This window comes from Podarcis muralis, chromosome 10, assembly GCF_964188315.1.
Source record: "Podarcis muralis chromosome 10, rPodMur119.hap1.1, whole genome shotgun sequence".
NCBI classification, from domain to species: Eukaryota; Metazoa; Chordata; class Lepidosauria; order Squamata; family Lacertidae; genus Podarcis; species Podarcis muralis.
The window spans coordinates 30,674,147-30,690,401 of record NC_135664.1 but is presented as its reverse complement, the minus strand read 5'-3'; the positions used below and the strand labels follow the sequence as shown (position 1 = coordinate 30,690,401).

Genomic DNA, 16,255 nt, shown 5'->3' with positions numbered 1-16,255 from the left:
TGACAAGTGACTTCAAAAAATGCCTCAGTGAAGACCTTGGAAATAAAACAAAGCCAGAACAACTTAACATAATTTCCGGCAGAGTATTTCTGGTATTTATCTACTGTTCTTTATCTGGTTTTTTATGTTCTTGTTCCTAATTTTTTTAAGCATCATTTCAATGCTAGCATCATTTCAATGCTACCATCCTCAAGTGGAGAGGAAAACCTCATATTTGCTGAAATAAATAAATATTGCTGACAGATTGCTGTTTCCTCAGGCAGATACCTCCAGTCCTTGCCGCAGAGTGGTGCCTTGTTCAAATGCAATGCGCTAATAGCTCTGTATCCAGCATATTATTTTTCTGCAGTGTTTCAACTTTCTCTTTCTGTGTTTCGATCCTGGCAAGCAGCAACTAGTTCAGCAGCTAGCAAAACAAATGAGAGCTGCAAGCTGTGTATCTGCTCTTTCCTGCTTTAGGGTGAAGATGTCAGAATCTGACAAGATGGAATTCTATAATTCTATCATATCTGGCCCAGTGAGAAGATGGGAGAGCATCTTCTCATTGGGTAGACTACATTTACAGCATTCCCCCGATCCACCAAGCCTGTAGCACTATTAGAAAAAGAAAGAAATGAGATTCATCTTGCAAGACTTCTTGAGAAATGCATGCTGGGTCTTAGTAATCACAGGGCCTTATTTGAACCTGCAAATGTTTGGGGGGCAGTTATAGTGCTTCGTTTCCAATGAATGTGCAGCCCATAACTTCCTGCTGAAATCCTAGACCTTTTCATACCACAAATGTTCTGGGATTTTTGTCCCACTTTTGTGGCACTGTAGCCCCTCCAGGCAGCAATAATGTAGCACTGGAGAAGCCTCACAGAACTAATAAAGCAGAATACATCCACCACTAATGCACTGTTATTGTGTCAAGAACATTTTGCAGAATACTTTCGCAATAAAACACCAGCCTGGAAGGGGCCCTGGTCAGCTCCTTCAGTGCCCCCTCCTGGAATGGAGGGGGGAGAGAGATAGAGCTCCTCTCTATGGCTGCTTCAGTCGGAGGGGAAAGAGTTTAATGCCACCCAACTCCTTCTCTTATGGCCCTGCCCTGCCCCTTCTGCTCACGGAGAAGAATATGGAATCATTTATATGTGTTGTATTTGCATTATAACACTGTGCCACCAGATGGCATTGTGGAGTCCCGTTTTTCCCTACCGGATTTCCCCGTCTACATTTACAATGCATTTAGCTAGAACTCTTATTTGATGTTTCTAGACCCAGCTTTGGAGCCATTTCATCCTTCACAGTTCCTCAATATTGTGGTAAGCCTCTGGCTTTTCTTTTCTTTTTTAAAGAGAGCTAAGAATTTGGCTGCATCCCTGGTGCCTCAGAACCCAGAGTGTGGCCTCCACTTGCTGCCACATCAACAGGTACACTACAAACCCCCCTCAGCCCTTTCAGCTGCTGCCTCGATTTCTCTGCCCTGTTTGCGCACCAACAAAGACTGTGCCAATGTGCCTGCTCCCTGTGACCTGTGGGAGTAGGAGCCAGATGCCTATATATCGTGTTTGATGGTTGCTCACAGTGATACTTTAAATCATAAGTGATCACTTCATGGACCTTTTTAAAGTGTCTATAGTCTTTTGCACTCATTTGTCATAAACCCTTTGTGAGATATATTGCCTCTGCCAAAACTGGCTTTGATAATATGTGACGTCCCATTACGTGACATGGCATTTCACTTATCCATTACTTGACAGATGAGCTCTTTTCTAAACCTTTTACCACAGCAGAGCAATGGAATTAATCTCCACACTGCAGCTTTCTCCTCTGGGTTCCAGGGCATTTCACAACACCTCATGCTCAGAAGCAGCGGTTCTCACATCATAACGTCAGCTTGCTCGTTTAATTGACTCTCATTATGGAGATATTTATGATTTAGTTAGTGGAAACATTTATATCCGGCCTTTCCACTCGAGTCAGATCCATAAGGTTGCTTTACAGCACTCTGAAAACAATACAATAAAGAAAATCATAAAACACTAGAGCATAAAAAAGAGCAGTAAAAATAAAAAAGCACAGCAAAGGCAGAAGGACAATAGAGACTACTAAACTACTGAAACTAATCACCCTCTGAAATAACAGGGTGCAACCCTTTGCTTGAGGTACGTTGGCTGAGTGGTCTTGGGAAGCTGTTTAAGTGCTATTCCATCTGTGGAAAAGAGAGTTACACCAGGTCTTGCGCAACAGACCCACTTCTCGAAAAGATCTTTTTCTTTTTTTTTAATGATATTTATTAAAGGTTTAACAATTACAGAAAAAAGAAAAAAGACAATAAAAAATTACAATACTTCAAAAATAAAAAGCACAATAAAAAAGGACAACAAAACAATAAGAAAAACAAAAACATTTAAAAACATATCCAGTATTTCCATATCTTTATCTTTCATTTACTTATTTCATCGACCTCCTCACACCTCCCGTTTTTGTATTCTAATTCAAATAGCTATTTCAGCAAATCTTTTCCATCTTTCTCAATTTTTGTTCTATAATTTATCTTAACACAATTTGGCCTTAAATTCTACACATTGACCCATTAACAATCCATTTTTACTTAGTTCTTTATAACCTTTCTACTAAAACCATGTAACTTCATTCCAGCATCCTTCTAACATTCATTAATTTTGCAATGTTTCTGTAAATATACTTTAAATTTTTTCCAATCTTCTTCCACCGACTCTTCTCCCTGGTCTCGGATTCTGCCATTCATTTCCGCCAATTCCATGTAATCTATCAGCTTCACTTCTCGAAAAGATCAGACCTTTTGTGATAAGAAAAGTGATGAGAAAATGCACTGGAAAATGTGTGGTAACACTTACCGTATTTTTCCGTGTATAAGACTAGGTTTTTCTCCTAAAAAAAAATAGGGGGCGTCTTATACTCTGGGCCATCTCCCCCCATTTTCTTAAATCTGAGCCTCCAAAAATAGGGGGCATCTTATACATGGGGGCGTCTTATAGACGGAAAAATACGGCACTTTAATGCAACGTCATATTCCATGCAGACAAATCATGATGAATACTCATTAAATAGCCAGTGGTGTCTAACCTCCATGCAAACAAATTAGGATGAATGTTCAACAAAGAGGTTAGATGCACTCCTTCTGTCATGGGTGTGCAGCCATTTTGATGTATAAGTGGTATGGAAGAAGAAGGGATTGTTCTTCCCAACTTCCATCTCTACTAATGAAGCTCACTAGCCTTTAGATTCAAAGTACAGTGGTACCTCGGGTTAAGTACTTAATTTGTTCCAGACGTCCGTTCTTAACCTGAAGCACCACTTTAGCTAATGGGGCCTCCTGCTGCCGCCATGCCGCCGGAGCACGATTTCTGTGCTCATCCTGAAACAAAGTTCTTAACCCGAGGTACTATTTCTGGGTTAGTGGAGTCTGTAACCTGAAGCGTATGTAACCTGAGGTACCACTGTAGTTGTCCCTTTTCCTGAAGGCGGTCTCAAAAATAATCTCAATACTTTACATTCTTTCCAGTTAACATGTAATATGGGATCATCTTCAGATCCCAGCACAGATGTTACCTGATTAAAATTTTGTATATAAAATGGCAAAAGTTTTCACTATGTACATTATCGCATAACCCAAAGCTACTTTGTGGTTCTCTATAGCCTAATCATCCAGAAATAGTTTACTAAAACTTATTTTTATTGTTTGCAATGTCATCTGCAGTTGCAAAAAAAAAACGCCCCATAGCAATTAGGCAAAACTATAATGGTCTCTTGGAGTATAAGATGTTAGCTGATAAGTTGAGAGGTTATGGATGATGAGGTGTGAGACAAATCCTGTTGAATTAAATAAAGTAAAAAATACAGAGTACTGTACATAAGAGAGCATCTTGTATTTTTAGAACACACAGAATACCTCAAGATGTTTGCTACGGAGCCTTTTGAAAACCAGTGAAAGGCAACACCTTACCTGTACGGTATTTTGTATTTCTTTTTTTTTCTTTTTTAAATTTTCTTTTCTCTCATTACAAATGTACTTATAACATACAGCTTACATAAACATCTCTCCCTCCCCCCTTTTGGACTTCCATCAACTTCTATTTCTGATTTATTAACCTCATTAGTATGTTCTGCTGTTTTCTACAAATATCATATTTTCCCTTTTATTACAATATCTATTCCCTATCCAAAAGGTTGTGAGTGTTTATTTAAATCCTACCATCAGGTCAGTATTCTCCCCCCCCCCCCGCAAATATAATATAAAAGGTTCCCACTCTTTTTCAAAATCCCTATTGTCGTTTTCCCGAAGTCTGTGTGTTAGCTTCGCCATCTCTGCATAGCTCATCAGTTTTTCTTTGGTATTTTGTATTTCTAACACACCTCTTAAGACTGTGCAGAGATGTTCCGATATGATAACTTTAGTAAAGGGTAAACCTGTGGTTTAACCCACAGCGCCACCTGCGTCCCATGATAACTTTAGTGTGGTGCAAATTTGCGTTATCTTAAGAACTTCATTAGTGATACTAATCCTGAAGTGGCCGCAAATTTTCTTTATCCACTGCTGCAAAAATGTGGATAGCAGCAAACTGGAAGAAAACTGGCGTTACTGATTTTTTGCGTATGGGAGGATATGGAACACTGCAAGCTTATCTGAATTAAATATATAAACAGTGTGTGTGTGTACACACACAACACACACACGCGTTTACTTGCCAGCATATGGCTTTTAAGTGGTTAAAGGTAAAGGTAAAGGTACCCCTGCCCGTACGGGCCAGTCGTGTCCGACTCTAGGGTTGTGCGCCCATCTGACTTAAGAGGCCGGGGGCCAGCGCTGTCCGGAGACACTTCCGGGTCACATGGCCAGTGTGACGAAGCTGCTCTGGCGAGCTGGCACCAGCGCAGCACACGGAAACGCCGTTTACCTTCCTGCTATAAAGCGGTACCTATTTATCTACTTGCACTTAGGGGTGCTTTCGAACTGCTAGGTGGGCAGGAGCTGGGACCGAAAGACGGGAGCTCACCCCGCCGCGGGGATTCGAACTGCCGACCATGCGATTGGCAAGCCCTTGGCGCTGAGGTTTTACCCACAGCGCCACCCGCGTCCCTTTTTTTTTTTTAAGTGGTTACAGAAGGCTGATTAATTAACAACATATAAGTGTGTTTGTTCTGTTTTATTTGCAGCATTTCAGAGCGGTAAATGGACAATATCTCTCTTTTCTTTGCTTTAATGTTTTCTCTCTCCCTCCTTTTCCCTGTCCCCCACCCCCTTGGGATTTATATATAATAATAATAATAATAATTTATTATTTATTATTTATACCCCGCCCATCTGGCTGGGTTTCCCCAGCCACTCTGGGCGGCTTCCAACTGAATATTAAAAACAGTACAGCATCAAACATTAAAAACTTCCCTAAAGAGGGCTGCCTTCAGATGACTTTTAAAAGTAAAATAGTTGTTTATTGCTTTGACATCTGCTGGGAGGGCATTCCACAGGGCAGGCGTCACTACCGAGAAGGCCCTCTGCCTGGTTCCCTGTAACCTTACTTCTCACAATGAGGGAACCGCCAGAAGGCCCTCGGCACTGGATCTCAGTGTCCGGGCTGAACGATGGGGGTGGAGACGCTCCTTCAGGTATACTGGACCGAGGCCGTTTAGCAGTGCATTAGTTTCTTCTGCATTTGACTGTGTCTATGTAGGTGTTTCTATGAGCGTACATACCATGTAGAAGATATTGTTGTTATTATTATTATTTTGGTGGCTCAATGTCGGGTGTTGTTTCTAAAAAAGAAGAAGAAGAAGAACCCAAACCGGTAAATAAATAAATAGCACACTTGAATACACACCAGCCTGTCACTTTGTAAAAACAGTACTTATTCTAATTCTTAAAGTTCAACATAGAATAGATTGAAATCCCAAGAGGAATAAGCCCTGGAACTATTCTGCAGAGGGCTCAATCAGAAGCAGCTATTCTTGAGTTACAATGTGCAGGTAGCAATTAATTAGTCAAGCAGTAACAGTGTAAGCACACACCAGGGCTGTGGTGTTCTCCTTTTACTGTGGAAGTATCTGTTCCTCTTCTGAACTTAATGATGTTTAATAAGCTATAATAAACTGTGAGTTAAAACTAGTATAGAATTAATGGCCCATCTTGCTCACCTTTGCTGTCTGAACCGTTGTCAGGTGCAAGGCAACCTGTAACTAGGAAAAACCCTCTACAAACTCTTGAGTTTGGTGCATAAGCATACAGTGTTTGTACAGTAACGTAAACATATGCTGTGCAGTGCTTATCGCAAAGTGTTTTCTCGATAAAGTGCTTAATAAAACAAAAACAAAAACCAGAAGGTCTGTATGCTATGGATAATGAAGGAGGGAGTCGTAATCATCCTACGTGAACCATCTCTGTTTACCACTAAAATCTCCACACGTTTGAAGACAAAAATCGGATTCAGTGAGCTTGCATGCCTATAAAATCTCAAGCAGAATTTTACTCACTGTGTTTGTGAAAAGTGGCGTTTTTAATGCCAGTAATAGCACTGCTTTGAGCTGCAGGCATGATAAAGCGCAGATGTCCCAGGACAACTTTTTAAATCCCTTATTCCATAAACACCAATTTAAACAGTTGGATAAGGAAAGGTTTTTTAAAAAAAAAAAAAACTAGCAGGATCGTAAACAAATGTCTCCGTAATGAAAGTGTGTATGAATATTGAGCTCATCCTATAAAAAGAAAGGGACGCAGTGTACATTTCCAAAACTTTCACAAGGGAGAAATCTTGCTAACAATCCTCATGGGACGTGCCTGGACATGGGAAGTTTTATGCCACATTAAAAAGAGAGAAAGAGAGAGAATATAGTTAGAAACATCTTTTATAAAGATTTTAAAACACACAGCTATCATCAAGCATCACCTTATATAAGCATAACCATATTCTTGATTTTAGAGAACGGAAGGGAAGCATTTCTAGTCAACCACATTGATTTCAGCATGTCAGGAGTTAAATCCTGGCACTCTTCCTCAGCAACAGGATGGGAATCAATGCGATTCCCACCCACAGGGGAAAAAGAAAGGAAATAAGGGGACAGAGGTATCTGAGTAGCATTTGACTCAGCTGAATTAGGGTTGCCATATTTCAAAAAGTAAAATTCCTAACACCAGCAAAGTTGAGCTTCTTTTTAGGAAACCCACCAAAATTGTTAAGCTTTTTGGGGGAACACCTAACCCAAAAATTGTGATTTTTAAGTTTTTGAGCTGTTTCCAGTGCTTTTTCCATCGTGTTGCCATGCACCCAGGTTTTCCCTGACATTTTGCCAATGCCAATTTTACACCTGAAAAACAGGACATGTCAGGAATTTCCCTGACGTATGGCAAGCCTAAGCTGCCTGCACATTACAATACATGTGGACTGAACTTGCAATGATCCATGTGTCCTATACCCAACTCCCTCCAAATACAATGGTGCCCCGCAAGATGAATGCCTCGCAAGACGAAAAACCCGCTAGACGAAAGGGTTTTCCGTTTTTGAGTTGCTTCGCAAGACGATTTTCCCTATGGGCTTGCTTCACAAGACGAAAACGTCTTGCGAGTCTTGCAAATTTTTTTCGCCCCCCCCCCTTTTTCTAAGCTGCTAAGCTGCTAATAGCCTTTTAGCCGCTAAGCCTTTAATAGTCGCTAAACCGCTAATAGCGCTAAGCCGCTAAGCCGCTAATAGGGTTGCTTCGCAAGACGAAAAAACCGCTAGACGAAGAGACTCGCGGAACGGATTATTTTCGTCTTGCGAGGCACCACTGTATGCCCAATTTGCCTTGGCCCACAGCTGAACCCAGTACTCAGTCCTAGATTTTACAATGCTTAAATTATTACCATTATCATTATGATCATTATTTTATTTATTGATGTGTTTGTCGCCCTCAGATCTTTTGGGAGCAAGGGCAGGATACAAACTGAATGATTGTATGAATGTAGGGCCAAGCCCAGGTCACAGAAACTCCAACTTAGATTTACTTATGTCACGTAATAAGGCCACTATTACTTGAAAATGTCAAAAATCAAAGTAGCTTCAGCCCCCGTGGCTTGCATTTCCCTCTCTCTCATTTATGGGGTTAGCTGTTTACTGAACGCGAGACCTTCAATTTATCACTTGATCAGCTTTCCCTTCCTCAGCTTTCTGCCTCGGTATATTCGTCGTAAAACAGCAACATTGCCTTATAGAGCCTCTTTTCGCAGGCATGCTCCAGAGATTCTGGACAATTTCAACCTGGCTTTGCGCCCACCCTGCATTCACATGGGACGCTAAACAAGATGAGCAGCTGGCCAAATGGTAAGCTTTGTGTGGACATCTATATTAATGATAATATGATGCTATACTTTCTGCCATAAATTCTAAGGGTGTGGTTAAGTTTTGGGGGTGGAGCTTATCAAGCGGTGATGCTTTCCTGCACATTACTTGCTAAAATGGCCATCATCTGTATTCATAGTCTGTGATGCGTGGCTGCATACACACCATACATTTAAAGCCCAATAATAATATGGGAACTGTTGTTTACTCCTCACTGAGCTATAATTCCCAGCACCCACTACAGTTCCCTGGATTCTTTGGGAGAGTTGCTTTAAATTGATCAATGGGTACACAGCCAAGTGAGCAGAGAAGGCACTGCCTTGAGCAATAGAGTCTCATGGTTAGAGTTACGTTTCCGAAACATGGGAAGCCACAGTATTTTCCACACTGATTGGTAGCAGCTGGTAGCAAAAGCCTTTAGCCTGGGTACCAGCAGTAAGCCAGAATTCACACCTTGGAAATGTGTGCATAATTGTACACACATTGAAACATGTGTGGATAATTTATAACGACACATACACTATGTGGCTTCAAGGGCTTAAAAGCAATGCAGTAGATTTCAAATGTATAAAAGAAAGGCAAGGGTTGGGGGGGGGGGTTAAGCCAGAAATTTTCCTAAGGGAACAACTCCAAAAAGAAGGGTAAATGTTTTCATAACCTCTTGCAACAGCACCATTAAAGGTAAAAGGTAAAGGTACCCCTGCCCGTACGGGCCAGTCTTGCCAGACTCTAGGGTTGTGCGCTCATCTCACTCTATAGGCCGGGAGCCAGCGCTGTCCGCGGACACTTCCGGGTCATGTGGCCAGCGTGACAAGTTGCATCTGGTGAGCCAGCGCAGCACACGGAAACGCTGTTTACCTTCCCGCTAGTAAGCGGTCCCTATTTATCTACTTGCACCCCGGGGGTGCTTTCGAACTGCTAGGTTGGCAGGCGCTGGGACCGAGCAGCAGGAGCGCACCCCGCCACGGGGATTCGAACCGCCGACCTGACGATCGGCAAGTCCTAGGTGCTGAGGTTTAACCCACAGCGCCACCCGCGTCCCTAACAGCACCATTATAAGTACATATAATATTTTAAGAATGTGAGAGTGTAGTAACTATCTACTTCCCTAGATAAGGAATGCTTGAACCTGTCAGTTTCATATTCTGTCAGTTTCTCATTTTTTCCCAATCTTAGCGTCAATTCTCCACATTTCTGCATAAGCTTGTGATTTATTTCTTTTTCAAATAAAAGTTCTCATGAAAATTCACCATCTTTTTGATGCCTTTCCCCCTCCCCCCGATATACACATTGTTGTATGCAAACTTGCCTAATATACACATTACTGCAAATCGTATTGCCACCAACAGTTGTACCCCTCCTACTACAGAAGACATTTTTCCCAGGTAATTTTCACTAATATATTTGTATTTGTGCACTTCACAAATGCACATGCCTTTTTGTGCACATTGTTTAACTGGGGGAGCTGCATTCCAAAATCTGTGGAAATGTGAATTCCAAAGGATGGCTGAGCTTTGGTTTGCATCAGAAAGTGCATCTACGGGAATCCAGATTGGGAGTGTTTGGAATAGGTAGGTTAATTTTTGTGGGGGTGATCATTTTGGTCATGGCTATTTTGTCTGAGAGAGCAAAGTTGGTATTGTTCCGTCTCTTCAGGTCTTTGTTGATTTGTCACCACAAAGGGTTGTAGTTGTGGAGGTCTAATTTGTTGAGGAATAAATCTGGCTAACCTGATCCAAAAATACACATACACACCCTGCTCACAGACAAAAACAATACTCACTACAGCCAACCAAAGGCAACCAACCACAACCTAAGCCACACCCAACCTCTCTCACCACCAAGGAAATACAACTATAGTGGTGCCTCACAAGACGAAATTAATTCCTCGAAGTCAAGTTGCAACTGTATTAACAGTGTTAAGAAAAAGGAAACAAACTTGCAAGACGTTTCCGTCTTGCGAAGCAAGCCCATAGGGAAAATCGTCTTGCGAAGCAGCTCAAAAAAACAACAACCCCTTTCGTCTAGCGAATTTTTTGTCTTGCGAGGCATTCGTCTTGCGAGGTACCACTGTAGTGAATAGTAAGAGAACCCATACAAGTAACACTGACACAACCCCTCACACACACTAACTACAGTGGTACCTCTGGTTACGAACTTAATTTGTTCCGAAGATCTGTTCTTAACCTGAAACTGTTCTTAACCTGAGGTACCACTTTAGCTAATGCGGCCTCCCACTGCCGCTGTGCCGCCACCGCACAATTTCTGTTCTCATCCTGAGGCAAAGTTCTTAACCCGAGGTACTACTTCTGGGTTAGCGGAGTCTGTAACCCAAAGTGTTTCTAACCCGAGGTGTTTGTAACCCGAGGTACCCACTGTAGAATAATAAAAGCATAACCAACCAACCCCCCACCCACTTGGCATTCCCCCTCCCCCTCTTCCCTTCTTCTTCTTCTTCTTCTTCTTCTTCTTCTTCTTCTTCTTCTTCTTCTTCTTCCTAATTGTTTAAACCAATTGATAAACGAAGAATCCATATATTGATCACTAATAATGAAACATATGTTGTAGATATTTTTACACGTTTATTATGCTATTTTTGTGATATACTAATGACGTGAGAAAACTTGGTATACTTATCCGTATAACATTATTCTTGTTTATAAAACCCAATAAAAAAAAAAGCAAAAGCAAGTGCAGTTACAATAAATTCACCTTTAAATGCAAACTGAATCAGTCCCTAGGCATGAGTCAGGATCCATTGCCCCAGGGGTCAGATGCCGTGAATGTGCGAGTTCAATGCTTGCGCACCTTAATGTTAGACTTTACTTATTTCTTTCTTATTTTCCTTTGGTGAATGCATGCAATTACAGTACCTAGAAAACAAAACACTAGCACCGCCTTGTGGATAATATTGTTATAGATGGTTTTTTGGGGGGTGGCCCTAAACCCTAGAAATTAATAAATTGTAGGATTTTGATTAATTGGGATAGGGATGAAAGTATAAAGTGCAGATCTGTGCCAGATACAGAATCCTTGGGCTGGTTTATGCAAAGCAGCCTGGGTGACCTAATGAAGAGCAGATCATGACAGGAATCCTTTGGCCTGGGATGACAGATGTTGCTAGCGTAACTGGGTGTGAGGTGACAGGGAATAAATAACTTTTAGTGGGGTGTTCTGGGAAGAAGAGACTGGGATCCATCTTGAGCAGGCTGGCTGCACAGCTGTGGGGGACAAGCCCCTCTTGAAAAGACCATGTTGTAAGATCTGGACTCCCTCAATGCAGACTGAAGGTGTAAGTAGGTGAAGAAACCATATTTCTTAAAGCTACAACAGTCTCCTTTGTGTCTGTATTCTCCAAAGGACCACAGACCCTGAATAAGTGCCTGGAGCGCCATAGACTCTTGCTATTGCTGTTGTGACACTCCCCCCCCCCAATAAACCCCACCCACAACTGTTGAGGCTATTATTAGAAGTACCTTGATTTAGGAAATAAGTCATATTACAGTCAGTGGGACCAACTCTATGAGAACATCTTTAATATGATATATGTTTTTCAGCCAGACACTTTACGAAGAGACTTTGCTAACATTTCTTCATGAAACCAAGCTCTTCCTTTTTTATGACCAGGGCTGGATGAAACATTAAACAAAATAAGCACGTAGTTAGGGCATCGGGGGAAGGGGGGGCCACCACAGAAATTTTTGATTCCCAGATTTACCATGAACCATATGGTGCACCAGTAGTATAATTTCCCCCCAAATATAAATAAAGTGAAAGTATACAAAAATAAACATTATTTTCCAGGTTTTGTTTCATTCTGAAAAATAAAATTTTATTCTATGGTTTATTATTGTTTATATTTTGAATTAGATATATATATATATGGGGGCACCAGAATCTTTTAAGTGCTTTGGACCTCTAAAAGGTCTTAATCCAGCCTTGTTTATGACATTATTTTTATATGTGGCTATCCAGGTAGGTAAGCTGATCTAAACAGGACTGTGCTATATTCCTGAAGCAGCAAGCATGTAGTTTGGGCGTACTCTTAGATCTAGCCTTGCCACTTGAGGCTTAAGTGCCATCAGTGGCTCAAAGTAACTCTGGCTGGTCTGCCAGTTATGGCTGTTCCTGGACAGGGTCTGCCTCCCCACTGGAATGCATGCTCTGGTAACTTCACAATTAGATCGCTGTAAAGTGCTCTATATGGGGCTGTTGTCGAAGCTGACGCAATGGCTGTAACTAGGGCAGAGCGTGGGAGATACACTGCTCAGCGGAACAGCTTGCAGCAGCCATATAACACTGGTTTCAAAAGGAATCGCGCCGGCTGCCAATTTGTTGCTGATCCAGGTTTCAAGGGGCAAGTGATAACAAAAGCGTCTTGTTAAGTTGTGGGTGAACATATCAGATGACACAGCGATTCTTCCAAAGCAGCTCTTTATTTGTAAGCTGGAACAGAACTGAACTGAGGAGCTCAGTCAGCCTGCTTATATAGAGCTCCACTAGAACGCAACAGTAACCATTTTCTGTAACTATCCAATCACTGAACGTCACTTTCATTCCCTTATTTGCTTATGTGGACCTGAGTGAAAACTATCTACAGTATCCCCCTGCTGGCCCAGGGTGAGAACTTCAGTACATAACACGTCTCTCCTCTGTGTCTGAGCTTTGTGATTTGCTGCAAGAATCTTCTCTGTGTCTCCTGTTAGAAGCTACATATTGGGGCAAGGGTGTGTGTGGCTCACCTGTGGCCCCCCAGATGTTGCCCAGTGACATCACCCCTGACCACTGACTGTGTTCACGGGGGCTGATGGGAGTTGGAGTCCAGCAACATCTAGAGGGTCACCGGCTCCACATGGGCACATTATGGGGAGATGTGGGAGAGGGCCTTGGCTATGGAAAAGCCTCCCCTCTGCCTGGTATCAACTCTGGACTCATTTTAGTGAAGGGTTAAGAGCTTGTTTTTCACTCAGCCATCTGCGTTCTGTTAAGCTGCCTGCCAAATATTGTGCTTTGCTTGGGTGTGTGTGCCTGTGTGTGTTTTTAAAAGTGCTGTTTGACATGATTAATTGCTTTAAATGAATTATGCACCCACCTTGAGATCAAGCTATATAAAGGGTTAAAAGTAAAGGGACTCCTGACCATTAGGTCCAGTCATGACCGACTCTGGGGTTGCGGCGCTCATCTCGCTTTATTGGCCAAGGGAGCCGGCATGCAGCTTCCGGGTCATGTGGCCAGCATGACTAAGCTGCTTCTGGCGAACCAGAACAGCGCACGGAATCGCCATTTACCTTCCCGCCGGAATGGTACCTATTTATCTACTTGCACTTTGATGTGCTTTCGAACTGCTAGGTTGGCAGGAGCAGGGACTGAGCGACGGGAGCTCACCCTGTCGCAGGGATTCAAACCACCGACCTTCTGATCTGCAAGTCCTAGGCTCTGTGGTTTAACCCACAGTGCCACCCGTGTCCCTAATAAAGGGTTATGGATGCATTAATAAATAAATGAAAACGACATTGCAATAAAATAAATGGTAAAATATTACCCAGATGAGGAGTGGGGGGTGGTCAGAGGTTGGCAATTGCCATGCATTCCCCTGTTAATAACTTGTTAGTTAGTTACACTTACATTGTTTTGCTCAAAACGCAAAGAATACTTTCCGCAGCAGCAGATTTTTCTGTTGCCACTAGAGGTCAGTACAACCCAGTTTGTTCTTCCTTTTGCCAAGTGGACTCCTCAAAAGCAGGGAAGGGCAAGTGGTGAAACCGGGGGTGGGGGGTGGGGACTTCTTATTTACACGGTACTTCTTTTTTATTTGGTACTTACCCACCACTTTTCACAGCAAGAAATTCTTCATGGAGCAGCTTACAATAAAATAAATGCAATTTGAAACTATAACAATTCAGCATAGCAAACAATGGCATGAAAAACCCCGGCCATTTAAAAACCAGGACCCGGTAGATGCTGGAACCAAGAGGATTTCACGCCCTCTGGTGGTAAATCGGGGATAACAGCTATGTTGGCAACCTGTTGCTTCTGTATTTAGATGCTTTGTTAACGTTGTTGTTGGCCTCTATGCTTTTACTCTTGAGAGTCCCATGGACTGCAAGATCAAACCTCTCCATTCTGAAGGAAATCAGCCCTGAGTGCTCACTGGAAGGACAGATCGTGAAGCTGAGGCTCCAATACTCTGGCCACCTCATGAGAAGACAAGACTCCCTGGAAAAGACCCTGATGCTGGGAAAGATTGAGGGCACAAGGAGAAGGGGACGACAGAGGACGAGATGGTTGGATAGTGTTCTCGAAGCTACCAGCATGAGTTTGACCAAACTGCGGGAGGCAGTGAAAGACAGGAGTGCCTGGCGTGCTCTGGTCCAGGGGGTCACGAAGAGTTGGACACGACTAAACGGCTAAACAACAAAAAATGTTTTTAGCAATGTGCTCTTCAAATTTCTTTTTTGCATCCCTTATTTTCTGCTTGGATTTCCTTTGCCACAGTTGGTGTTATTTTTTGTTTTCCTCATTGCCACAAGACTTCCCTTTTCTGAAGGAAGGCTTCTTGCTTCTGACCGCTTCCTTGACTCCATCGTCATGTCTGCTAAACACTCCCTTCCACTTTTCATTTACTGCTCATATGTATGGTAGATCCTGGCTTTTTGTCGCTCTATATTTCATACTTAACAAGCATGTTTAGAAATCCTTAGATCCTCCAGACTTCTGCAGCTGTGCTGTCAAGGACCCATTTAAAGATGACATCCGTTTGGTTCATTTATTATTTCAGTACTTCCAGATAAGTCAGAGCACCACTTTGTTTAGCCTTGTGCGTATGTTTTATGAAAAGTAACCCTCACAGTGGAGGATTCTCAAATGCCTGAATTTCATCTTTAAGATGAGCAATATTCTGTATCAGTGTTCACTCTGTTGCTTAGAGACTGAATGCTCAGTTTTGTGCTAACATAAGGAGCTTAGAACATCTGATGAGCACATCTCACATCTGCTTGACAAGTATTGCTCATTTGCATTATACTACCATGCAAGCTAAAGCCTAGCTTCTTCAAGAAGGATGTGTGTACTTTTGGAGAAATAAACCAGTTTAAGGAGTTCCAAGAATAAGCAGGTTCTCTTTTCATCTTCTAAGCAGCAGACATTAACCTATACTGACTTTAACATTAAAAACGACTGTATTATGCAGTAAAGACTGTATCTTGTATTCCAGTGATTCCCAATTGGTGGTCCACAGACCCCAGGGGATCCGTATAACCCACCCAGAGGGTCCATGGCACGTACCTGTCAACTGTCCAGGAGACCCAATTTTGAGGGGCTGTGCTCTCGCACAGGTTATGTGAGTTGTGCGGGAGCCCAGAAGACACCAATTCCAGTTTTGTACTGGGATATTGGAGGCTATAGTAGCACCATTCACATAACAAAAACTATCACAGAGATATAAACATTTTCAAAAGTAGGGGGAGCATGGCTTGGCTTTGGAAAAACTGCAGCACTTAGCTAACTAGGAACCACTGATCTATTCTATTTTAATGTGTTGTTGTTGTTTAGTCGTTTAGTTGTGTCCGACTCATCGTGACCCCATGGATCAGAGCATGCCAGGCACTCCTGTCTTCCACTGCCTCCCACAGTTTGGTCGAAATCATGCTGGTAGCTTTGATAACACCGTCCAACCATCTCGTCCTCTGTCCTCCCCTTATCCTTGTGCTCTCAATCTTTCCCAGCATCAGGGTCTTTTCCAGGTGGCCAAAGTATTGGAGCTTAAGCTTCAGGATCTGAGGTGGCCAAAGTATTGGAGCTTCAGCTTCACGATCTGTCCTTCCAGTGAGCACTCAGGGCTGATTTCCTTCAGAATGGACAGGTTTGATCTTCTTGCAGTCCATGGGACTCTCAAGAGTCTCCTCCAGCACCATAATTCAAAA

The 16,255-nt window shown here is 42.4% G+C and overlaps 1 long non-coding RNA gene across 1 annotated transcript; it reads right to left on the bottom strand.

Moving 5' to 3' along the window:
* Nucleotides 1–2,379: 2,379 nt before the first annotated feature.
* On the bottom strand, nt 2,380–14,284 carry LOC144329099 (uncharacterized). Its single transcript, XR_013394510.1, has 3 exons — nt 14,157–14,284; nt 5,719–5,778; nt 2,380–2,803 (listed from the first exon to the last, which is right to left on the bottom strand). It is a non-coding gene; the product is annotated as an uncharacterized LOC144329099 (long non-coding RNA).
* Between the last annotated feature and the right edge of the window lie 1,971 nt (nt 14,285–16,255).